The sequence below is a fragment of the Falco peregrinus genome, chromosome 6 (assembly GCF_023634155.1).
Source record: "Falco peregrinus isolate bFalPer1 chromosome 6, bFalPer1.pri, whole genome shotgun sequence".
Classification (NCBI taxonomy): Eukaryota; Metazoa; Chordata; class Aves; order Falconiformes; family Falconidae; genus Falco; species Falco peregrinus.
In genome coordinates, this window is record NC_073726.1 from 77,946,785 (window position 1) to 77,972,224 (window position 25,440).

Genomic DNA, 25,440 nt, shown 5'->3' on the forward strand with positions numbered 1-25,440 from the left:
ACATACCTGTGGAAGTCCTTCTTATTATGCTTTGTATCGCTTGCCAAGTTCAGCTCTAGCCACACCTTGGCCTTCCTGACCCCATCCCTACACAACTGGGCTGCATCCCTATACTCTTCCCAGGATACCTGGCCTGCTTTCACTGCCTGTGCATTTCTTGCCCTTTAGTTTGACCAGCAGGTCTCAATTGAACCATGCCAGTCTCTTGCCTTCCTTTCCTGATTCCTTAACCTGGGCATAGAGAGCTCTTGGGCTCTATGGGAAACATCCTTAAAGATCTACCAGCTTTGTTCTTCTCCCTTGTCCCTGAAGACAGTTTCCGGGGGGGGGGGGGGGGGGGGGGGAGCGGGTGGGGAGGGCTATTGACTAACTCCTTGAAGAACTGTAAGTTTGCTTTCCTAAAATTCTGAGTCCTGACTTTACTCTTTGCCTGACCCATATTCTCCAGGACTGCGAACTCCACCACTGCAGCCCAGGCTGCCTCTAATCTTGGAATAACTGATTAGCTCACTTGCATTGGTGACCATCAGGTCCAGTATCACATCCCCTCTGGTAGGGCTGTCTATTACCTGGCTTAAGAAGTTATCCTCAATGCGTTGCAGGAGTCTCCTGGATTGCCTGCAGCTTGCTGTGCTACTTTTCCAACAGATATCAGGGTAGTTGAAGTCCCCCAGCAGGATGAGAGCCTGCGAGTGCGACCACTACTGTAGATGGAGTAAGAAGGCTTCATCAATGGGATCCCCTTGATCAGGCGGCCTGTAGTAGACATCAATTGCAAGTTTCCTTTTGTGGTCTTGGTCTCTAATTCTTACCCATAAGCTTCCAACATGCTCATGGCTGTTCTTCAGAGACAGCTTTACACACTATCCATTTTGTGACATAGAAGGCAATCCCTTCTGTCCCTCCTTCCTCGCTTGTCCCTTCTGAACAACCTGTAGCCATCAATAGCCACACTCCAGTCATGGGATTCGTCCCACCAAATTTCAGTAACAGCAACTAGGTTGTAGCTTTCTAGCAGCTTGACAGCTTCCAACTCTTCCTGTTTTTTGCTCATGCTGTGTGCATTGGTGTAGAGGCACTTTAGCTGGGCTGTCAGCCATGTCACCTTCTTAGAGGAACACCCTTTAATTCCTTTGAGGTGTTTCACTGGTGTTTCTCTATTGGCTCCTGTTACCTCAGGAGTCCCTGGCTCATCTCCATAAGACTTCAAGTATGCTCCAGTGCGACCAGCATGACTCAGACCAACAGGTTGAGGGCCCTCACTAGCACCCCATCTCTCTAAACTTGGCGTGCCATCCCACAGCTTGTCACAGGCAAGCCTGATATTATCCCACTCCCTCTTCAAGTCTAGCTTAAAGCTCTATCAATGAGCCCTGCTAGCTCATAAGCAAAGACAGCCTTCCCTCTTTGAGAAAGGTGAATCCCATCTGACAACCACAAGCCTGGTGCCACGTAGTCCATCCTGTTACCAAAAATACCAAAACTGTGGCAGTGACACCAGCCATGCAGCTATGTATTAATAGACAAGGTGTATCTGTTTCTCCCAGTGTCACTGCTTGCAAATGGAAGGAGAGAGGCAAAAATAACCTGCGCTCCAGATTCCCTTACCAACCATCCCAAGGCCCTGAAGTCTCTTTTGATCACCCTTGGACTATCCGTTGTGGCTAACAGATTCATGTCAGTTTAAGGCAGTTTGTAGCTGATCCTGCATGTCATTGGCATCAATTCACAGGCATGTCATCACTTGATGTCTTTCAACATTTCCGTCATATTGCCTTATAAGTACAATTTCAACAGCAACCCATCAGCAAAGATACTAAGGTAGTATTGAACACACTCCTTGGATATCTGCTCTCCTACCCATCATGCTTGGACCATTCTTCTTCCTGTAACCCCTAATGCAGTCAAAGCTCTCGCTGCTTCCCATCCCCAAACCTATGCTCTGAGAGAGCAACTTCTGCCAGTAGAAACTAGTAGGGGCACTGGAACCATCATATCTGAAGCAAATATGGAGTCACAATATTAATACTTGGCCATTGCTATGCCATCAAAGAGCAGAGCAATCTAGTTTCTAAATGCTACACAAACATTAATCAAGGCTCACATCGTACCTCTGAGGTAAGCAACTATTATTCCCTTATGTAGCTGTGCAAACTACAGCCCCAAAAGGTTAAGCATTTCTTCTGGGGTTCCTGGTGAACCAGACCTAGGTGACTGGGTCACTGAATCAAGCCACTCCTTGCTTTCTGGCTTCACCCTACTTGGAGGCAGCCTCTGAGTTTTCATTTCACTGTATCACTTCACATGAAAACCGTGCTAAAGGGAGAAGAAGCAGACCATAGTATCCAGGATACAACAACTCCGTGTTCACCACCTCAAGCTGCACAGGATGTGAAGATGTACCATGGTACCATTTTATTTCAAATAACAGCATTCCTCTACCCCATGGGTAAAAAACCAGCCATATCCAAACCACTTGCAGGAATTCAGCAAAAGCATGAAACAGAGTTGATGAGAGCTGTTATCTTCTTCAAAAGCAATATTTCAGTGGTCAGATGGTTATCAAGGTCTTTTATCCAGTGAGAGGCAATAGCTCTCCGCTTTCTCCACTCACTGATCTCAGCAGGAGTGGGGAGCTGCTTTCTCATTCAGAAGCCAACAATTTCAAATTGGCTGTGAAAAGGAGGAGGTCCTGGCTCCCATAGGTATGTCCTGCACACATACTTTGTTCTCTCAATATATTGGTTCTTCTGAACAATATTTCAGAAAGACTTACGTATATCCTATGTCAGCCAAAGAAATGGAACAGGCTATCCTAACACCTCTTACAAATGGAGTAAGGAAATCCTTTCACTTCTTCCTCTGAAGGAGCCTCTGGGGTTCTCACTGTCTCTTCTGTTCAGCTTTCATTGTGGAGTGGACACTAGCATCTCCATGTAGACTTCTCAACACTGTCCTGGGTCCGAGGCCAAGGACATCCATCCCCAACATCATGATCTGAGACAGCAAGCAAGTAGAGTCTCACATTGCCCCTTTAGTATCTTAACCCCCATCCTGACAATCAAGCTGAATAGGATGAATTCTCATGCAGGACTCATCCCTTTAGAATGAATTACCAACATATTTATCCTTGCATACTATTGCATCCATTTATTCAGAGAAAGGCTGAAGGCCACAACTTGCATACGGAAGATAAACTGGCAAATTAGCCTGCTGCAAGCTGCCTCCAGCCACTGTCATTCAGAAGACCACAAAGGCCCAATTGTTATTATTACTTGCACAGAAAAATCATGGCTGTCTCTTTACTCACTTTTTGAATTCCAAGTCCTTCATCCTAAAACAGGTGATCTCCAGAATTTGCCTTAGTGTGTGCCTCTTTATCCATCCTGCGTGGCTGTAGTCAAAAAGTCTGCAGCACCCAACAATGTTTTTCACTTCCTTTGCAATCTGCAAGTTACAATGAATTCAATGATCTCAATGAACAAGAAACCAGTAATGACACAACTGACACAAATGCAAGCACTGGAAATCTTGGCTAACATATAATACAAAATGTCATTTTATACCTATTTTGATAATACAGGACAAACTTCCCTGGCACAGTAGAAAATGTTACAATAACATTCCACAAGAAATGAGTATTTGGAATTTACTCAATGTCTAAGGCAATTTCCTCTTCAAATGGCATAGTAAACTTCAAAACTCTTTTAGACAAAGCAATGTATTTCAGATGTGATTCATATATTTTGAACAGAAGGAAGAGGATGATCTTTCTTCAATAACTGAAACCTAAGATTTGCTGGAAACCAGATATCAAAGATCAAGGCAGGTATACATTTAATAAGTATCAATGAAGTCCAGAATATCAGTGAATTATTTGTTCTACATATACCAAAGCATTCTCTTTTTTTTCTTCACTTAAAAAAATTTAAAAAGACCAAGAAAATTTAGGTGCTGAAAGAAAATGTATACTTGGGACAAACTGACAAATATATTAACATCCTAGCAATTGCAACTGTCTTCTCCAAGTCTGTCAAAAATCTCAGCAACTTGGACCTTAAAGTAAGCATACAAACTGAATGGAGCCAGGATTTCATATCTTGTTTGTTTTCATCAAAAGAGTTGAGATTCCAGGTCTGGTACTCCCACGATGGAGCAATTATGCAGAGTGAATAGCCTATTTGTGGCTATAACCATCCACTGATGTAAGCAAAGGTTGCCCAAAGTAAGCAGCTATGACTGGTCCTTGGCAACTCTTCCTGGCAAAAAAGGGTGGAAGAAGATAAAGCTTTTTATGTAGCTAAAGACATGAAGAAGAAAAAACAGTTTTTGTTTGTTAAAAAAGTCTTTTCCTATAGTGATGGATCTAAATCAATGGAAATTCAGATTCAAAGAAAGGATTAGAATTCACCAGAGTAGGCAAGGATTTTTCTTCCTTGCCACAACTGCCAAAACATTTCCACCACAACTCCAAGCTTTTCATGGAGAAAGAAAAACAGCAATCTTGATTAATTTATCCCTATAACCAGATTTAACTGAAATGTATTATTTAATGAGTGAAGCACACGTTTGGATACTGTGGTGTCTGGCACCAGTGGTACATTTTTCTGCCAGCTTGATATGACCATTTGTCCTTACAGGTTAGATAAGCTACATACCAACCAGTTTATGCTATCAGAATCTTTCAGCAGAGACACTAGAAGCAGTGTTCCTGTTTGTTCTCTGGAGTATTAGGGATATCACAGAACTTTGAGCAACCACAGGGCCTTGCCATTGTGTCTTTGGCATAACGTGCTTTGTTGTCACTGACACATGCCAGCTGGCTGCTGCTCCCCACCCCAGCAGTGACTGCATTTCAGCAGCATTTATGCATGTAAAGCACTTGGGGATCCCTTGGGAAGAAGGAAGACAACGAATATTTTAAATATTTTCTTATACTTCAGAAGCACAAAGGATATCCATTGAAAACACATCCTCTACAGGCATCGCAACAGGAGGAATTTCCAGACACTCCCTTATGCAGACCGCAGCTCACTGTGAGATGATTTCCTGATACGAATCACTGAAGTTCATTTTGCTACCCACACAAGTATTGCCAGTTACTGTATATCGAGGCATTTTCCCTGCAACTGTGCATCCCATGGATCTGGGCTTCTAAGGTACCACCTGCGCCATGCATTGCTTCCCTCTCCCAGTCTTTATGGAACTTGCTTGGTGGCCCAGGGTATTTGGCAATGGTGCAAAGGAGATCTGGAAAGTGGCTTTCACGCATTCCCATTACCCACCCCAAACTCCTGAATTCTGCCTACAACAATATATACCTCCTTTCTGATGCTGAATGAGTCTGAAGGAGGTTATAGGGAATCCCTGAAACAAACAGGCCCCAACCATTACAGTCAGAACAAGAATTGTGCTTTCAAGAGATGGCAGCTGGATGGCTGGATAGGGAGGCAGAGAAGTTCTGCACAGCTGTGATACAATGGCTTGCCTATGCAGGGAGATATGCATGGAGGAGACTGGGAGAGATCCAGTGTTACTTCTGCAGGAAACAAAAGCTTCTTGCCCTTGACATGAGGATCAGAAGCAAAATCTGTGTTCAAATTTGTGGTTGCTGCCCCTCATTAAAGCCATACAGTCACCCTAATAAACAACATATGGGAAATCTGGGGTTATTATTTGCCAAGAAAGCAAAATAACAAAATTTTAATGGCAGCATTAAGAAATATGCTGCAAGGAATAAGTTGAGGACAGAGTGGTAAAACATGCTGCCTTCTTCAATTTTTGTGAAAAATGTGTCAAAAATGCATAAATTAGTAAAGAAAAACACGTGCTGTAACACCTGGCACTCTCTCTGGTGAAAGAACTAGAGCTCAGATGTGCTTTCAAGGCAAACCCTGCAACACAGGACAGCTTGGAAGCTTACCACCCCACTAACTGTCCCTGAAGGGACTGCATCAGATCCACAGTCTCCAAAACACCCTTCTCAAGAGTGGAGGAGGTGCACGTGCAGCAAGCTGGCCAGGGCAGGAAAAGGAAGACCCTCAGCCACTTGGCTTCCAGTCTGTCTCAAGACAGTCTGACAGCAGTCTGCAGCAGTCTTTCTGCTTGACTGTCCCCTTCCCGTCAGCCAGCACACCCATACAGAGATGTACACTTAGATTTCCTGCCATTCATGGTACCCTGCTGTAAAAGGTACCAGGGTAAGAAAGAGGATGATGGGGAAGCTTTTAGAGCTATGGTTATATACCTCATGACCAAATGAAAGATTGCAATCTGCAAAGATCTATCAATCTAGCATATTACACACAGAGAGATACATACATCAGATTTTGTTTGTTTTGTTAAAAAAAGAAAGAAAGAAAATAAATGCCTGAAAAATATTCTTCTCTTGCTATAAACACATCAGTGCTCATTTTCCCTATATTCTACTTTGGGCCATTCTGTGTAAAATCTTTAATTAAAGTTTTTCTTTGAAATTGTCATCATCAAACCAGAAGAAAGAAAGTAAAAAACGGAAGGACACAGCTGTGCATATATGAAGTGCTATTCAGTACCAAATGAATTGGAACAAAATAAGTATCATGACTGTTATGCTCTTAGTTTTGGCTCTGTATTCTCAGTAGCACAGTCTAACTTGTCACTTTATATTGATTCCATCTGTTTACACTCTGCAGAGTATTGGCTTCCTACAGTGAACATTTCCTATTTACCAGCTGGTAAAGATAGGCCCAAATCAGATAGAAAAGAATTAGACTATTTTCAGATCCTCATAAACATAAAATCAAAAATTAATGGGGGAGGGGAGATAAGAGTAGGGGGAGTGAGGAAGATACATGGGCCTGATGCTTGTTCATATTGATAGCCCTTTACAAGCCATTAACAATTTTCAGAGACCTTGAAATTTGTGCAATCAGTAAACAAAATAAATCAATTTTCAGTCCTCTTTACATTCTGCTTTACATGAGTGGCCTTATTGTAAATGTGAATCAATCCCAGTACTTCAGTAATCTTTAAAGAGAAACAGTTGGGGTCTGAACTTAGCTAACATAATATTCCCACTCCCACCAGCCAGCTACGAGTAAAAAACCTCCATACAAAATGGATGTGCACATGCAATACAGAGCCATCTTTGCACTCCACCAAACTGAATTTCTTTCTTTTTCATACTTGCTGGATTCCTTTCTTAAGGAGACTACTATTTGGAGGGGTTGACTCACTTCAGAAGAGTCCTTTCATTGTCATTAAAAAAAACTGTTGCAGGTTGCAACCTTGTCTTGAACAAAGTTTTCTTTTTTAACATTCAAGAATGCAGTGTCATTGAAGTTGAGGATCCTTTCTATAGTCCCATGTCCTTTTGCAAGTATTACTGGGAAACAAATCCTGTCCCTATTTTTGGAGTCCTGGCAGCCACATCAGTGAATTTGCAGTCTATAAAGAAAAAGAAGGCAGATTTGCATGCTTAGAAGACAAGCTGCCTTCTATTGAATAGGTCTCTGCTGCACTAGGGCAGAAGCATAAAGCCAGGGCATCAGCTGGCCAGATGCATGGAAGAGTCTGGGCTTCTATTATGGTATGAAAGTTCTGGTTCTTGTTACTCACAGCACATAAAGTGCATAAATACCCCAACAACATTGCTGCCTTACTACCTTGAACACTCACTGAGTCAGCAGAAAAGAGCCCTTTCATGCGCCATCATTTATATACCCAGGCACACCTCCCTTCAGCATTTGGCCCACCTTCCCAGGCTGTTCTTTTCTTAGGAGGCAGCACTGTGTATCCTACACATTGTGGCCATTTTCCTACAATTTGCTGTTACTTTTCTTTCTTGATCAGTTGTGGGTTTTTTTTCATCTTTTCTTTAAACCTGCTTTTCCCAAGACAGTGACCTTCAGGAGTAACATATTATTACATTTGGCTAGAAACAATGGAAGGACTTCTATAGTCAAAACTAAATTTAAAGTTTTACCCTGGCATTTGAAATGCTCAAAATCTTTTCCTAGATTACCCACACTTTATTGAACAAGTAAGAATGACTACAAAGGCAGGAAGGCTCACTTCCAACAAATACAACAAATAACTGGTCTCATAAAGAGAGGCAAGGTCAGCCCTGGACCACCTGGTTAAGTAAACTGTCAGCATGGCTAGAGTTTCTAAGTGCAGGGCAGTGATGAGAAATCCAAGGCCTCCTGTCAGATCTTGGTTCCCCTGTGTCTCTTCACTGACTAGATGATGCTCTGAACCACCTGTTGCTTTCCTTAATTGTATTGGGTTTGCACGGCAAGGTTTTGGTAGCAGGGAGGCAGGGTGGGAGGGCAGGTGGGCAGCTACAGTGGTGGCTTCTGTAAGAACCTGCTAGAAGCTTCCCCTATGTCCAACAGAGCCACTGCCAGCCAGCTCCAAGATGGACCTGCCACTGACTAAGGCTGAGCCCATCAGCGACAGTGGTAGTGCCTCTGGGATAATGTATTTATGAAGGAGGTAAAAAGCCTACAATTGCAGCCAGAGAGAGCAGTGAGAACATGTGAGAGGAACAGCCCTGCAGACATCAAGGTCAGTGAAGGAGGGGAGGGAAGAGGTGCTCCAGGTGCTGGAGTAGAGGTTTGCCTGCAGACTGTGGTGAAGACCATGGTGAGGCAGGCTGTCCCCCTGCAGACCGTGGAGATCCATGGTGGAGCAGATAACCCCCTGCAGCCCATGGAGGACCCCACGCCAGAGCAGGTGGATGCCCGAAGGAGGCTGTGACCCTGTGGGAAGCCCGTGCTGGAGCAGGCTCCTGGCAGGACCTGTGGGAAGAGGAGCCCATGCTGAAGCAGGTTTGCTGGCAGGAGTTGTGACCCCTGTGGGGGACTCACACTGGAGCAGCCTGTTCCTGAAGGATGGCACCAAGTGGAAGGGACCCACACTGGAGCAGGGGAAGTGTGTGAGGAGTCCTCCCCCTGAGGAGGAAGGGGCGGCAGAGATAACGTGATGAACTGACCGTAACCCCCATTCTGCGCCACTCATGGGGGAGGAGGTAGAGAAATTAAGAGTGAAGTTAAGCCCAGGAAGCAGGGAGGGGTGGAGGGAAGGTGGTTTAAGCTTTAGTTTTTATTTCTCATTATCCTGCTCTGATTTGATTGGTAATAAATTAAGCTAATTCCCCCAAGTCAAGTCTCTTTTGCCCGTGATGGTCATTTCGGAGTGATCTCTCCCTGTCCTTATCTTGACCCATGAGCCTTTCATTATATTTTTTTCTCCCCTGTCCAGTTGAAGAGGGTAGTGATAAAGCAGCTTTAAGGCACCTGGTGTCCAGCCAGGGTCAACCCACCACATTGATCTTGGGCTTTATAGTAGTTATGTTGTCTAAATACAGCTATGTGTGTTTGGTGGTCCAAATGTGGCTTTCTGCCTATACAAGGAGAAAAATTTTATTCCATATTATACTGAGGACATTAGGAACTTTTTCTTTTTTTTTTTTTTCTCCAAACATGCACATACAAATTCAAAACCCAATCAGAGTCACGAATATAAGTGTATCCTTGACTGATCATGTGCATCCAAACTGAAGCAGAATAAGGTTTGGCTTGGGAATAGCCATTGCAATATTGCAGATAAATATTTAAAAGAATGCATGAACTCTTAAGCGTATCTGAATAATTATCTGTGTACATCATGCACTTACGTATCTTGCAATGCTTCTTTAACTGAATTGTTCCTGGGATATATATGCAGCAGTAACCTTGCCTTAAGTTAATGATTTTTTTTCTGTTAATATAATAAAATATACATAACAGCTCTATTTCACAATGCTGTTAAAAAATAACAAAGAACCTTGTAAATTAAATATACCTCTAATTAGGACTTTGGAGGATATTTTCAATTTATAAATTCTATAATAAGAAGATATTACAGCCATTTCTTTTGTGATAGGAAATGCTTAACACGAAAACATAAATGCTACTCTTCAGTTAGTTGCGTATAGCCAAATGAATAAAAGCTATGACATTAATAACAACTATACCAAGTCATGATTGATAGGCTTTTCTACAGCGAGAAAAGATTGTCTTGGATACAATCTGTCCTAACAGCCTTGTGATATGTTAATATTTTATTCAGACTAGAGTGAGGATATATTCAGATGTCCTACTCAGTGGAAGGGAAGCAAATGCGTTGCAAATACTGCTGCAGCCCTGAGGTGCAATAACAGCTGTGAAATCAGAAAGATTTTATTTCCCCCTCCCAAATTACAGGCCAAGCCCATGCCAAGCACAGCAGGAGGTTGGATTTTCCTTGGAATTTATATCAGGTTATGTTTAATGTATTTCTTCTTCTATGAAAAGTCTTAGGGTAGAGCCAACAGACTGTCACACAGTACTCTAGAAGGCATGGAATACTCTTCTGTGTCCTTGTAAATAATAACTACTATTAGCCATGATATATGACATTAGGTTAACTTGCAAATGCCCAAATATAATAAAGTATCATGATGTTTATAAACAGATTTTCATGGCTCACTTTGTGCAAAAATAAAACAATAAAAATCCAGGTTTCCCAGACTCACACCACCACTTCCTCCTCTATTTTAAAAAAAAAATCGTGCAGAGAGCCTTGGAGAGTCTACTTTCTTAAGTAAGTATTGTTACTCAAGCCACAAGGCATCTAGTAACTAAGAAGTAAAATCACAGTGGGACTGTGCCAGTCCTACATCAGAGATTTGTTGCAAGACTGCTTGAAAGAGAAGAGTGCTTATGGTTTTGATGCTGTAAGTGATTCACATTGCGGATTAGAGAGGCTTTCAAAATACTGCTTAATACTTCAGCATAATTAAAAAAAGCGAAACAACAAAAAAATCCTAAGCATACAAGTATGACCAGATATTCATGATACAACAGTGCAACATCCTTTTAAACATGTTACTAAAGTGATATCAGTACATTAAGAGCATCTTCTACTTACCTGAAATGAATTACTACCCCAGCCTGTGGTTTCTGTTTCCACCCTGGTCAACATACTTTCTTCCTGAGCAGGGATTCCAGCTAACTTAATGTCATTGGTTGGCAACTGTGGCTAATTTGGTTTTGCATGCATACAAAAATGTAACCATGGATCATTGTTCAATCTGAAAATAAATATAATAAAAAAGATTAGATGAACATAAAACACGAGTGCATTGATGAACAGAAACCACAAGTGCATCACAGTACCATTGAAGACCACTGTAAGGACATCAATGGGAGAGTCTTGTTTTAGCATCTGAACAACTACAAATGCAAGAAGGTGGCTTGCTCCTGCCTTCACTGTGGCTAATCTTCACAGCCCTGCACTGCTTTTAGAGAAAACCATCACAGAGCTGGATCTCTGAGCAGAATAGAAATGTAACAGCTGCTCCTCTGCCACAACCACGATGACTGCTAGTGTAAAATATTTTTTCTTGAAGGATTTTTTTTTTTTGGCTGCCATAGGGGATACAAAGGGATGCTAGCAACTTGATCTGGCCCTTGGGATGGCAGAGTAGTCCCCCCTCCTCTGCTCCTATCAGATACTCTCCAGAGAACAACAGGCATGTCTCCTCGTCCCCTTCTCCCCCAGCACAAATCTGAGATGCATTTGTCACCGGTAACTTCTAAAATTATTTTTAAAATTTGAAAACATTGCCTCGCTTTTACTTTTGTTTCTTTATCCTATTGGCTTGCATCAAGCACCAGAGCAGGTCATTTTCAGAGTTATCTACTGGACAAGTTTACTTTCACTAGTGGTTTCTGCAGGTGCCAAATTCCACTCTGCACATCCTTCTCTGCTTTCAGCCTTAACTAACTGCTTCTGAAAAGCTTTGTGCAATTTTATTCATAGCTGTATTTGTGGGATCAAGTCTTAGAAACCAAGCTCTGCCATCATTTCAGCCTCTGAATTTAGTGGAATTGCTGGAGTTTTACAGAGGGAAAGTAGCTCTGACAATGCCTGCCACCGAACTTGCCAGAAAACAGCACCTGCACTGCCCTCCCGTGGTGCAGTCCCACCGCCGGTGCCCGGCAGCTCCGACCGACCCACCGGCGCTTCTGCTCCTGTAATCGCAGATGCTCTCCGACAAGTTCCCCAACAAACCAGCCGGCCAAAGGACAGCACGGTCTAAGCGCAGTGCTTACTTTCCACATTTTAGTAAGTTTAAAAGGAAATCAAGAGTAACGTTTTATATATTCTCTTTGAACGCTGGAAGAAAATCCAACCCCAAGCAAACAAAAAGCTTTACCATTTTATTATATTGCATGTAATAAAGAAAAGATTAACCTTTTATTCCAGGAAAGATCCCTCATTTGTTATTTAATTAGTTTTCACTAATTAATTAGAATTTTTTAAGCTCCCCTGTCTCTCTGGGAGAAAGTGGCTTAGGTGCCTCCCTTTTTCTTCTTTTCTTTTGCTGCTCCTCTTCTTCCTCCTGCTTCCTTTCAAAGTCCTAATCCCATTTTTGTATCCTCAGTATTACACTCCCTCATTCTCTCTTTGTCTGGGAGTTTTCTTAGCTTTGCACTTGCTGGGAACAAACTTGGTCTGGAATTTACAGAATATTTTTTGAGGCAACTCTTTATTGAAGGCCAGATCATACAAACCCACAGGACAAACTGCAGGAAAAGGAATTTCCCTGCTGAATTTCACCCTTTATATTTTATTGGGTGGGGGGGTGGAGGGGTGGGGAAGGTGTGTGGTGTGAAAAATATTTAGTGCTCCACTAAGAAAGCTACTGTGAGAGCACAGATTTGGGGGGGCAGCTGTGGGGGTTGTATGTGTGTATGTATGTAGATATTATTATTTTTACATAGAGTATGGCTCTATTTTCCATTTTACTTCACTGAAGGTAAGAATCCAAATCAATCCCAGTTCACACACAGCTGGTGTCTTCTCAACTTTACTTTTGAAAAATTACCTGCACTGGAAACCAAGATGAATGCAATTTATTTAATCCTAAAGGATTGAATCCTGAAACATTATAACTTTCCCATTACTGGGTCCCTTGGCTTAGCTTCTGTGTTTCACTTAAAGACATGTCAAGCCAAGTGGCATGTTTTCAAATCCCTATTCAACAATCAGTTATAATTTCTTTCATACACAACAACTTTCATTGTTAACTTAGAGAACAGACTGACTAGTCTTCAAAGTTCATATTTTTCCAGTAGCAGATTGGCGGCTTAGCAGACCATTCCCTTCCCTTTGCCAATCAGGTAACATTCCTATGGCAACTATGCCAATTACACATACAGAAAAAGCGATTTTAGAAGAAAGCATATTGTATCTCTATGACACTAGAAGCTCACATTAGCAGCTAGATTCTGCCTTGAGAGCTAGATAATTCACAAGTGATTCATGACTGCCTACAATTTAGGAGCAATTTGACTACATAAGAGGGAACACTTACCTTCTGAGCACGTTGGTACTTCTGGCAATTTTAGTGAACTTTGACAGGAAGTCAAGATATGGCCCAGTAAATGTGTCAATATTTGGGATCTGTATTTCGATATACATGGATAAGTCCTAGAGTGATACCAGATTTTTTTAAATACTTCATTTGCATTACTTATTCTTCTCTTAAACAGCAAAAACGGATTTCTCTTATAATTTTGGTTTTGTTTTGTGTACTCTCAACAACTTGTCTAGAATTAAGCAGAACATTAATTTAATATCTGGTAAATCCCTCCCCAAAAAAGTTACAACCTACATGTCTTTCCATCCTGCAAGATAAAGATTTCTCAACTCTCTAGCTCTATGATCTCTCACATGTATATATGAAAGTATATTCATTCTCTGATGCATCCTTCTCTTGTTCCAAAAGACTACTTCATGTGTCTCCCTAATGATACTTCAGTATTAGCAAAGAATTTAACAGCAATCGTAGCTGAAATGGGCTTAACTCGTTACAGTTTAAAATGCAAATGTAACAGATAGGCTCACCCAAATTAAACAGGCAAACAAGACTCAAGTACATTAGAAAAAAATAATATATATATATATAAAACTTAGCCACCTACACTTTCAGGACAGAAATTTAAGTGTACAATAATGCCGGTGCAGGCTGCACGTCAGAATCCTCCCTTAGTTTTGGTAAATGTCAGTCTTGATGTCATATAAACACCCTATGTTCCTTTAAGTCCAATCTGACGATGGTTTATAAGGTAGCAAATACCAAAAGTGAGCTGAGAAACTCCCCAGGCAGACAAAAACCAGCTGATCTCTAACTCAGAGTTCACAACCTAATGTATGCATATTTATAACACCACCATGTATATGAATTGAAGCTGTCAGATCTTTTTGTTTTAATCTAAAAAACTGCTAGTAAATGGCAACTCTTTCAAACAGTGAGACACACTACACAGACAAAATCCTTATATAGACATCTAAACTGTCAAATTTAGCTCTTTACTTTTGCAAGTTTTCTATGACTTTCACTTGAACAGAAGGTTTTGACCATGTCTAGCATCTTTTTGATAATATTGGTCTGGAACCTGCTCCCATTGAAATTTTACTCTTGACATAAATAGAAACAACTTCTAAATGATTATGAACAGCAATGACGTAGCATACCTCTGCCAGCACAGCATCAAATTCAGCTTCTATTAGATGAAAGATTTCAATCACTCCCCTGAATCCACCCTTTGTGACTCTCAGGGTCTGACCAACATCAAGCACCTGAAATGCTTTTTTCAGCTCATCTTTTTCAGCTGTCTTTTGAAGTAAGATCTGCCCAATGTCCCAGGAGAATAATGCGGGATCTGGGACAGAGCTCATAGGAGTATCTGATGCCTAATATATTTTACAGCTATGCCTAAGTCTGGCAAAATCACATATTTTTTCTCAGATTTCAATACAGATCAGTTCATTCCCAAAAATATTCAAGTAAATTGGTTATTGCTTGTCCACTGATTTGAAAGCAATAAATAACCAAACACAATGGTAAATATTTAAATAAAAGATTCTAGGGTTTCTCTTTCTGCTACTACAGCCAAAACAGCAAGTTGGAATACCCACTTAAGATCTAAAAGTTAAAAAACAATAAATAAAATAAAGTTACAATGGATAGATGTGTTCTATCACAGCAGACCTCCCACTTCAAACTACAGAGAGGATCTCTTTGCCCTGTAAAATTTAGAGACTTTTTTTAGTTATTGAGCTTCGGTTAGAGATACCAAGAAGTAGTGGGGTCAATGTTCGCTGTCTGTATATGGAGTCTATAGCTGGTAAGTATTTTTGCACATGCCAGCCCCTTTCCCACTAAAAATATCACCAGCAATGGAGAGTGGAAGTCCCTGACAGTGCAATGTAGTGTACAGCGATGTCTTATATTACTTAAGACACCTCTGACTCTCATTAGACTTGAATAAGAACTAAACACAGACCAAAAGATTTGGCCTGATGTTTCTTTTGGATTCATAATGAGCCAAATTCAGCAACAGTTATGAGGATTTAATTACCTTCTACTTGAATCAAACGAGGTTTTGTACACAAGTCTGAACACTGGGGCTAGTTCATAGGCATTTTTTCCAAACTTTAATCTAGGATCTGCTCTTAAACAAAATGTAACTGCCTTCAGAAGCAGCTTTGTTTACAAAAAACAAGATGGCAAAATACAGCTTTTTGTTATTTACAGCTTTGCTGCAGTTTTATGAGAGCCAAATTTCTTCTTATGCTCATCTCTTCCTTACAATGAAAGTATACAATCATGGATGCCTTGCACATTTCATTTCAACTTCAAGCCATTCTGACAAAAGAAAGCATTCAAATTCACAGCTGGATACAGCTTTGGTGAAATCAATAGAGCTGTCACAGCTTACTCCTACAATGAATCTGACCCTAAATCTAAACCTACATGGCAGGGAGAAGAGAAAAAGTGACAGGAACCATGATGGAGGAAGCCTCGCATGATAATAATTAAAAATTACTTGCAAGAGGAATGTCCACATTGGGATTAACAGCAAATTCTTACTTGATTGGAACAAACTATAAATCTTAGTGCTCCAGAAAATGAGCTTTCCCTGGTAAATCATTTCAAATGAGCTCCCAAAGGATAAGATGTATATCAAATCTGGTAATGTGTTATAATTGGAACCAGTGATCTTGTAGTGACTTCAGAACATAAGTGAGACAGTAGCCCCAAGAAGGCCATCTCTCAAGTTCCAGTGGACTTCAGAGAAGGGAAGGAAGACCCTGTTTCCTCATATGCAAGCAGGAGGAACAAGAGTTGGGTGAGAAGGGCCATGGCTCCCTCTTCCACCCTTTCTCCATTAGTAGAACTAGACTGATTTTGTTCATGTCCACAGTATCCAGCAAACATGGTGTATCTGTGACAGATGACTTCTCTCCAAGTATCAAGGGAAATAGACCCCAAATCCTAAATAGTACAAGGGCTTCTTGCCTGCTACAGCTCGCTACATTGAAAGGCACCACTGAACCCCAAGAAAGCAATAGGACAGTGTCGTGGTTTAACCCCAGCCAGAAACCCAGCACCACGCAGCCACTTGCTCACTTTCCCTCACCCAGAGGGATGGGAAGGAGGATCAGAAAGGAATATTACACTCAAGGGTTGAGATAAGAACAATTTAATAGTTAAAGCAAAAGCTGCGCACGCAAGCAAAGCAAAGCAAGGAATTCATTCACCACTTCCCATGGGCAGGCAGGTGTTCGGCCATCCCCAGGGATGCAGGGCTCCATCACACGTAACGGTTACTCGGGAAGACAAATCCCATAATGCCAAATGTCCCACCTTCCTTCTTTTTCCCCCAGTTTATATACTCAGCATGACGTCATATGGTATGGAATACCTCTTTGGCTAATTTGGGTCACCTGTCCTGGCTGCATCCCCTCCCAATTCCCAGTGCCTCTCCAGCCCTCTTGCTGGCAGGGCCCAAGGAACTGAAAAGTCCTTGATTTAGTATAAACATCACCCAGCAACAACTAAAAACTTCATTGCGGTTATCAACATTGTTCTCACATCAGAGCCAAAACACAGCACTGTACTAACTACTAAGAAGAAAGTTAACTCCATCCCAGCTGAAACCAGGACAGACAGAAAGAATTCAGAAGATAATGCCACCTACAAGTTACACAGTACTCGTCCACTGAGCAATAGAAGGATTTTGACTTAAAGTCCCAAGACTGCGAATGCCTAGAGTTCAGTACAAATCTGCAGTTGATTTGAGCGCTGCCTGCTGTCACGCAATTATGCTCAGTTTTGTGTAGAATGAGGTCCTGGGGTAAATGTCATGCCTTGAGAGGAGGGGTGCAAGGCACCCTTCTTCTGCAGTTGTCACTTTGGCGATGGTCTCCCCTGGATTTAAAACAGGACTACAAAAATATGCTAGAATATGAGACACAAAAAGAAGCAGCGTGGCTGGCAAACAGCAACAAGAAAGACAAAAACTGATTTCTTGATATGAGATCTAATTTGCTGGTAAAAATATTGAATGAGATAACTCTTGCTCACTAACAGTGGCCAGATGAGCGGAGTTCACAATTTCTGTGGTTGTGCTGGATACTATCTCTTATGTCAGCACTTTCAGATGTGTAGTTCAGAGTAGACTAGAGTGGTAGACTAACTCCTCTACCAAATAACACGGAATTATCTCTGGAAATGTTTTTGGCCATTACTGAAGGCTATGCACATTAAAGTACTCTAAAAATCTTTAAAAACACAACCTTTTAGTTAAAAAAGCCTGCTATTTTATTAAACAGTACAGTTGCTTAGTTGTTTGTTTAGACTTTTAGGCTTTTGCAGGAGAAAAATACATGTACCAGACACCAGCTCATTACACTAATTAGTCTGTTTTATGAAGAGCTATTATTAATTTTCTGCACCAGGAAATCTGAGGCAAACTATACTGTAAGTGTAAACAGAAGAGCTAACTGGGAAAATAACAATCAGACAAAGATAGTGTTGCATGGCATATGCAACAGTTCCATAAGTGTGGCTCACTGGTGACCTGCTAGGCAATGTTAAACGGTCTGCATCTGCTCTGTGCAACCATACAGCTTGAACAGCGCCTGCGACTGCAAACGCCACCATGTGAGCTCCCGGTAGGAATGCTGAGAGCCGACTATGCTCTACCACTCGAACCGATGGGAGATGCCACCCTGGGGCTTATTCAGGTCTGATAGGGCATTTGTCTTTGCCCATGTGGAACGTGTTTTGAGTGCTAATAAAATAAGGGTGATCCAGGCGATGGTACTATCACCCAATCTTTTCCATGCCATTTTACAGTCATTAGTCACAAAAATACTTTCAAATATTGGCAGTCTTATGCACGGGATCACAGGGTAATTCTGTGGATACTTAGGTAGTTAACCCAATCAGACACTTCAAAGGAAAGATTTTAAAAGGCCCTGTTTCCTCTGTTACAAACATAATTAGAAATTTGGTTTCTCCCCAGACCGCGCGGCAGTCAGCTAGTAGAATGCATTTCCTCTTCTCTCTGACACGTGCCAATCAATTGCACTGTGCTCCTGCCATTCAATTACCACAGTATAGAAAGCAAATGTTAGCACAGGGAATTCTATGAGTTCTGTAGCCTTCTGAAAATCCAGCATGCTATGAACAAATGACAAAAGCTATATAAGGAGGTTCAGTCAATTCTCTGTAAAGGGAGTTGAGAAGTAAAATAAAGCAGACATTGCAGGGCCAAGTGAAAAACAGCAGGACAAGAGCAAGACTCACTAGTCATCTAGCAAAAATGCAGCACTGTGCAGCATTTTACACAGATAGAAAAGCCCTTCTTCATCTTCCCCCCACAAAAAAAAGCCCCAAACCAAGCCCGTCCAAAATGAATAAACAAACCCACCATAGTTCAAACACTCAGAGTTGTCATTACCTAGCTCAGTGCTTTGGACTACTAGGGAGAACGCAGGGCAGGAAGGGGAGAACACCACCTTTCTGATAACTTAAGCCATCTTCATGTTATCAAACCGAAATTAAGTAGATCTGAGCAGAACATCCTCGCTGTTTAACACACGGCAAATTAAGCAGTTGCTGGGTACTGCACTGCATCTTCATCCTCTGTATGCTCAAATTGTTAGAATAATCTCTGACTGGGTTTTAACGCGAGCTTGAGTCAAGCAGCTTCTTGGGTGCATTTCAGGAGTTAGCTTGGTCAGGAACCATTCCCAATGGGCAGTCTGCATGCAGCCATCCTGTTTCAAAGGCTGAGAAGTGTTTAACAGTCTGGACATGGGCTATGCCATGCCAGTTGGCCTCAGTGCCAAGAAACAGTCACAAGCACACTTAACTTACTAGCATAGCCCTTCTACAGCAGTAACCCCTGGCAGATGTCCTAGCTCTGTAGTCATCCATTAAAAGAAATTAGCCTCCAAGCATTCTTTCTCCACCACTCAGGTGGAAAACAACCTTTTCTTTTTCATCTGATGCATGGCTAAGCATCACCATTACTACAGTCACTTGGCTGAAACACTTGCAGTGGCAACCATGCAAGTTTGGCTCCCTAGAAACCATAAACAGGGAGGGTCCATTTCTCAGAGGCCAAGAGCTCAAATGAATGGGTTCTGGCTGCAAGATCTACCTTATCATAAATACAGGCAGACAATAAGTGTATTTGAAACAAACAAACGCAAGCCGATTCTGCCGTTGCCTCCTCAGGCACCACCAAGCTTTATCTCAGGTACTGGGGGGTTGTGCCAGCTATTTGTATCATGCCCAAGCCAGAGGGAAATTCACAGACCTTTCACTACTACTATACCCTTTTTACAGGTTCAGCAGACATATTTAAATCAATTTGTTGGCAAAAGGACCATTGCAACCTCTAAGGCAGCAACAGCTATGCGGCTTGTTAGCTAGGCTACAAAACAGTATGGTAGGTAGAAGCACATCCTGCTGCTGCTGACTTCATTAGCAAAGCTTTCTTTGACTTCAGAAAATTGGGTTGGAGCTCTGAAGTACTCATAAAAACCAAGTGCAACTGGTATTTTTGTGGACTCTAGACATTTTCTGGTAGAAATGTATGTGCATCTGGTCTATTAACAGTCAGCTTGCCTTTCTTAGCTACCTCTCACAGACCCTGCAGAAATAGTCCATAGTCCATAACAAGTCCATACACTGAAAGTCAAAGATTACTCATATAATCAAATTTGAACTTTCATCAGATACTGAGCCTGGTTCTCTTTCCACTTACACTGCATTTACACCTGCAAAATATCAGTGCCTGTATCAAGAATAACTTACCTGCACTGAATAGCTCCTGATTTATATTTCACTTGGAATTCACGCTGGTGCATAAAAAGTCATAAATCAGATCCATTGCTTATATTTTTAAGTACACTACTACTAGTATGAGGGCAAGATCCTCAGTTACCATAAATCAGAACAGCTCTGCTTGCTTTCCCATCTTCAGAAGAATTACAGCATTTATAGCCACTAAGGGATTTGCCCCTCATTTCTTCTCATTTCAATAATTTAATTGATAAGAGTTTCCCAAGTGTCTATACCAAGTTCTTGCATCTGAGGCATGTTTCACTATAGTTACAAGATGGATGTTCTTGCAAATGGCATAAACATATTTCTGGCCAGTTTAGATAGAAATGTAGAAGGCGGTTTCTAACAGAATAATGAGGATGTCTTACAGTGTTTCAGTCAGAACCATGGGACTACATCGTTTTCTTTTCTTGGAAGAATAAATAAAGCTTTAGAATAGAATTCTTTTTCTATTTATATATATCTGAATATATCTGAAAGCTTCACGATTTTGTATTGTGTTTGGCAAGACAGATAGCAAGTCTCACCTTCATTTTCTCTTAGCTCTTTTTCTTTAAAGCCTAATACATTCTATTTTATGTAACCTAAAGTAAAAGGATCACTGTAACCTTGTCCTTTATTTCATTTTATTCCCCTTGAAAGAGTGCCAGTCTCTGCAATTGTCAGGGAACAATTAAAGCTATGAAATCCCCCACGCAGATGAAGGGTGAACAGTTTATGGCTCTAACACAATTTGTTGTTCTCATGATGGGGTTATAGTGAACAACCGGCAGCAGAGCCACACCAGACTAAGTTCCTGCATGATCTGAAATGGGCTACCAGAGGCTTCCATGGTGTGGTAGGTTGACCTAGACTGGCTGCCAGATGCCCACACATCTGCTCTCTTATTCCCTCTCCTCAACAGAACAGGGGGTGGTAACAATGTGGAAAAGCTCACAGGTTGAGATAAAGACATGAAAAATCACTCACCAATTATCATCACAGGCAAGATAGACTTGATTTGGGGAACATTAATTTAATTTGTTGCCAATTAAAAATAGAATAGGATGGTGAGAAACAAAGACAAAAAACCTAGAACACCTTCCTGCCACCCTCCCCTTCTTCCCAGGTTCAACTTCACTCCTTCACTCCCAGCTCTTCTATTCCCCTCCCTGGAGCAGCACAGGGGGGTGGGGATGGTGGGTTGCAGTCAGTCCATAACAGCTCCTCTCTGCCACTCCTTCTTCCTCGCACTTTTCCCCTGCTCCAGTCTGGGCCAGTCAGAAGGACTGCTGGCTGCGGTCCTTCACAAACTGCACCTGCATGAGCTCCTCTCCACAGGCCACAGCTCCTGCTGGGAGCCTGTTCCAGCATGGGCTCTCCACAGGTTGCAGCTTCCTTCAGCGCATGCCCACCTGCTCTGATATGGAGTTCTCTGTGGGCTGCAGTGTAGATATCTGGTCTGGCATGTTTCTCTTCATGGGCTGCAGTGAAATACCTGCTTCACCATGACCTCCTCCAGGGGCTGCAGGCAACTCCGCTCTGCTGCTTGGAACATCTCCTTCTCCGACTTTGGTATCTGCAGGACAGTTTCTCACACTTCTTCCCTTCCCTTCTCTCTCTCTCTCTCTCTCTTAACAGAGCTGTGGTGCACTTTTTTGTTGGTTTTTTTTTAACCCTTTCTTAAAGATGCTTTCACAGATGTGCCCCAGCTGATGGGCTCGCCTTGCCCTGCAGTGGGTCTGTTGGAGCTGGTGGGAAGCAGCTGTATCTGGCAAGGGGCAGCCCCTTGCCTCTCCTCACAGAGGCTGCCTCTGCAGCTCCCGCTACCAACAGCTTGATGCCTACACCCAATACACAGGGCCAGTCACCCTGGCACCTTCACCAGTGTTTGTTAGCCACAGGAAAAATTCTGGCGTCAGATCACAGACTATCCACTGTAAAATGGTGTCTTTTGATTGCCTGCCTTTTCTTACTTCCCTAACTCCACTTATGAAATCCTTAATTAATATATTCTCAGTTTCCAGTTGTTACTTCTCCCTATTTTCATTCCATGGCATGGGGGGTGGGAAAGGCTGATGCTAGAAGAATCAACTACCTAGAGCCAGTCTTCACCCTACTCAGTGGGCGACCAAAGAAGTTTTCTCCTTACTCCATTCAATCCAGGGAAAACAGTAGTAGCACTTGCTTTATGGGAAATGCAAAACAGAAGCAAATAAACATAAAATCTCTCTCTAGAAAGAATGAGCAATCACTTAGATATGACATCCTCTCCTGTATGTAAGCTGTCCTGTGTGACACACTAAGGCAGAGCTTTCTGGATTCCAGCATGTGTGTCTTTTACATGGACAAACCACCTCCAAGAGCCCTGCCCCTTAAAAGGTCTAATGTTATTTAAGTGGCTGAGCATGTTCATTTGTTCCTGTGTTTATCCAACAAGGTGGTACAGCCAGAAGCATACCTCTGACAAATCAGGCAGGGACCTGGCACCACTCTAATCTGTAGCAATAACCTTCTTGCTATGGCAAATGAGGCTTTTCAGCAAATACAGAAATTTCCACTCCAAGATTTGATAAAATAGATCAAGACTGAGATAACCGACAGGATGTGCATTTATTTTGCAAAGAGAAAATTATATGTTATGAGCTCAGGGAGTGTGTAACACTGTGTCCCAAAAGCAGAATTTCCCCCAAAGTTAAAGCCAACCTGCAACACATCAAACAAGGAAGTTCAATAGCACACAGTCTGCCTCCTATACTGCCCTGTCCACAGTGTGGACACTTTAATCACTTATTAATCACCTTATTTTTCTGTCGTCTAATAATAAGCACAGCTTGAACCAAGGCAGAAGTGCTGCGTGGTTTTCTTTCACCAAACCGCTTTGGAGGCTGGAGTCAGGGACTGTGCTGGTACAAGGGCTTGCTGCAAGGGTGGAGGGAAAAGCGCCTCTGAGCTTCGTGCTCTGTCAGGGTGAGGCTGCAGGTTTGGTCTGAAGAAAATACAGTGTGGCTGTTTAAATTCTCTGCTGTTACGTTCAAGGGGAGTAAAGAAAGAAAAATTATCTTAGGAGGGAGGCCATCCCTAACTGCCCCTGATAAAGAAGAATCTGGTTTACATGTGGTTTATTCCACAGTTCTGTTTGCCAGGAGTGCTTTCGCCTTTTCTGTGAAGTACCTGAAACAGAGAGGTTTTATAGTGCAGGACCTTTTACAGGCCGGTAGTCTGTCACAATAGCTCAACTTAGAGCATGTTCTGGTAATCAGAATGACCAAATGACAGCCACACTGTATTTTCTTCAGACCAAACCTGCAGCCTCACCCTGACAGAGCACGAAGCTCAGAGGCGCTTTTCCCTCCACCCTTGCAGCAAGCCCTTGTACCAGCACAGTCCCTGACTCCAGCCTCCAAAGCAGTTTGGTGAAAGAAAACCACGCAGCACTTCTGCCTTGGTTCAAGCTGTGCTTATTATTAGACGACAGAAAAATAAGGTGATTAATTAATAAGTGATTAAAGCCCTCCCTCACGCAGGGAGGCAGGTGCCCCGCTAGCCGCCCCACGGGGACCAGCCGCCCTCACGAACAGGGCCCCGACACGGGCCTTCTGCCGCTGTGCCAGGCCCCGCTCGGCGCTACGGCGGCGCAACGCGGCTGTTCCGCCCGGACGGCCCCCGCTGCTCCCGGCCACGTCCCCACACAAAGCTGCGGCGGCCTCCGGGCTCCCCAGCCCCGGGTCGTTACCTGCGGCCCGGGGCAGGAGCGCGGCGCCCACCGGTACCGGCCCGGCTCCGCACCTCTTCGAGGCCCTCCTGTGCCGGGACGCTGTTGCCGCAGTAACAACAGCCTTCCCACCTGATTGGGCAGAGCCGCCGCCGTTCGCGTGGCAACAGTAAGGCAGGTCCCTATTGGGTGCTCGCCCTGCCGGCCCGGCCCGCCCCTCGCACCGCCGGCGCCCGGTGGGGGCGGGTAGAGGGTGGCGGGAGCCGCGGGGCCGCGGCAGGCGTTAGAGCTACCCCCGGCCCCCGCAGGTCAGGGCCGCCGCCGCCCTCGGGAGCAGGCAGGGCCCAGGGCCCGAGCCCGGAGCCTCGCGTAGGGAACCGGGGATGGGTCCAGGCGCGGCACAGGGGCCGTGACCGTGGGTGACTGTGGCCATCCCCGTGGCCGTGGCGTGCCCGCTGGCCAGGCTCTGAACTCAGGAGCAGCTGAGGGGGTGTCTGTACCTGCTTGCCCCCGTCGGTGCATGAGTGCCTTTGGTTAAGATTCCATGGAGCATTTCAGTGAGAAATTGAGCTCTTTAAGGCTTGATTCAGTAAAAAAACCCAGACCTTTTCATGGTAGGGTGTACCATCTTGATTTAAGCCCTTTTTGTTAATTCTAAAAGGACTGCGTAAATTACTGCAGTCCACCATGAGAAAAGAGGCCTTATTCTATGACATTCCCTAAGCTTTGGTGTCTTTTTTGTTCTTATTTTTTTTCTTTCCTTTTTTTCCCCTCAATAAAATGAATGAGATTTTTTTGGAAATTATATTGTAGCCATTGTCTCAAAAAATGACAGTTATCTTGCAGAGTCCAGACACACTGGCCATGCATCAGCAATTAAGCAATAACGTTTTCTGTTTTCAAAAGTCCACAAACAAGTTCAGTATTTCAGTAGTTCTTGATACAGACTAATGCCCTACAGGACATGTTAAAGCTCTGAATCCCACAAATAATTGTGTACGTAACTTTCATGTGGTCCCTTTGAATTCAGTGGCAGTAATTTAGAGACAATAACTTGAGCAGAAGTATGTAAGATTGCAGCAATGTAATGGCTGTACATAGCATCATAGTTATTGCTAGGAAAAAAAAGGAATAGTTCTAAAATTATTTCTTCATTTCAAAGACTTCATGTAAATCTACTCCAGATTACTGGGTATAAAAGTGACCAAATGGTCCATACTTGCATGGTTCAAACCCAAATGCTTACAGCTTGAATTGGCCTTTATCATATTTTTCTTCATTTTTTTTTTCATCCTGTTCAGAATACACAATCTTACCCATATATTTAATACTAAAAACAAAGTCAGAACTAGTTTCAGTCTCTAACCTCACTGGGATTTACTGAGGGAACAATGAACGTGTCCAAAAAGGTCTGGCTGTTAAGAGAGACTAACCCCTAAGCAGGGGCAGCTGAAGCAGGGTGGTTAAACAACTGAACTGGAAACCCACTGTGGATCTTCCGCTGTGTGTTTCAGTCTTGCCAACT

General features: G+C 42.8%; 1 long non-coding RNA gene across 1 annotated transcript; it reads right to left on the bottom strand.

The window, feature by feature from the left end:
• Positions 1-3,321: 3,321 nt before the first annotated feature.
• LOC129784817 (uncharacterized) lies at positions 3,322-24,006 on the bottom strand. The gene is made up of 3 exons (XR_008747929.1): positions 23,937-24,006; positions 10,936-11,098; positions 3,322-3,447 (listed from the first exon to the last, which is right to left on the bottom strand). It is a non-coding gene; the product is annotated as an uncharacterized LOC129784817 (long non-coding RNA).
• Between the last annotated feature and the right edge of the window lie 1,434 nt (positions 24,007-25,440).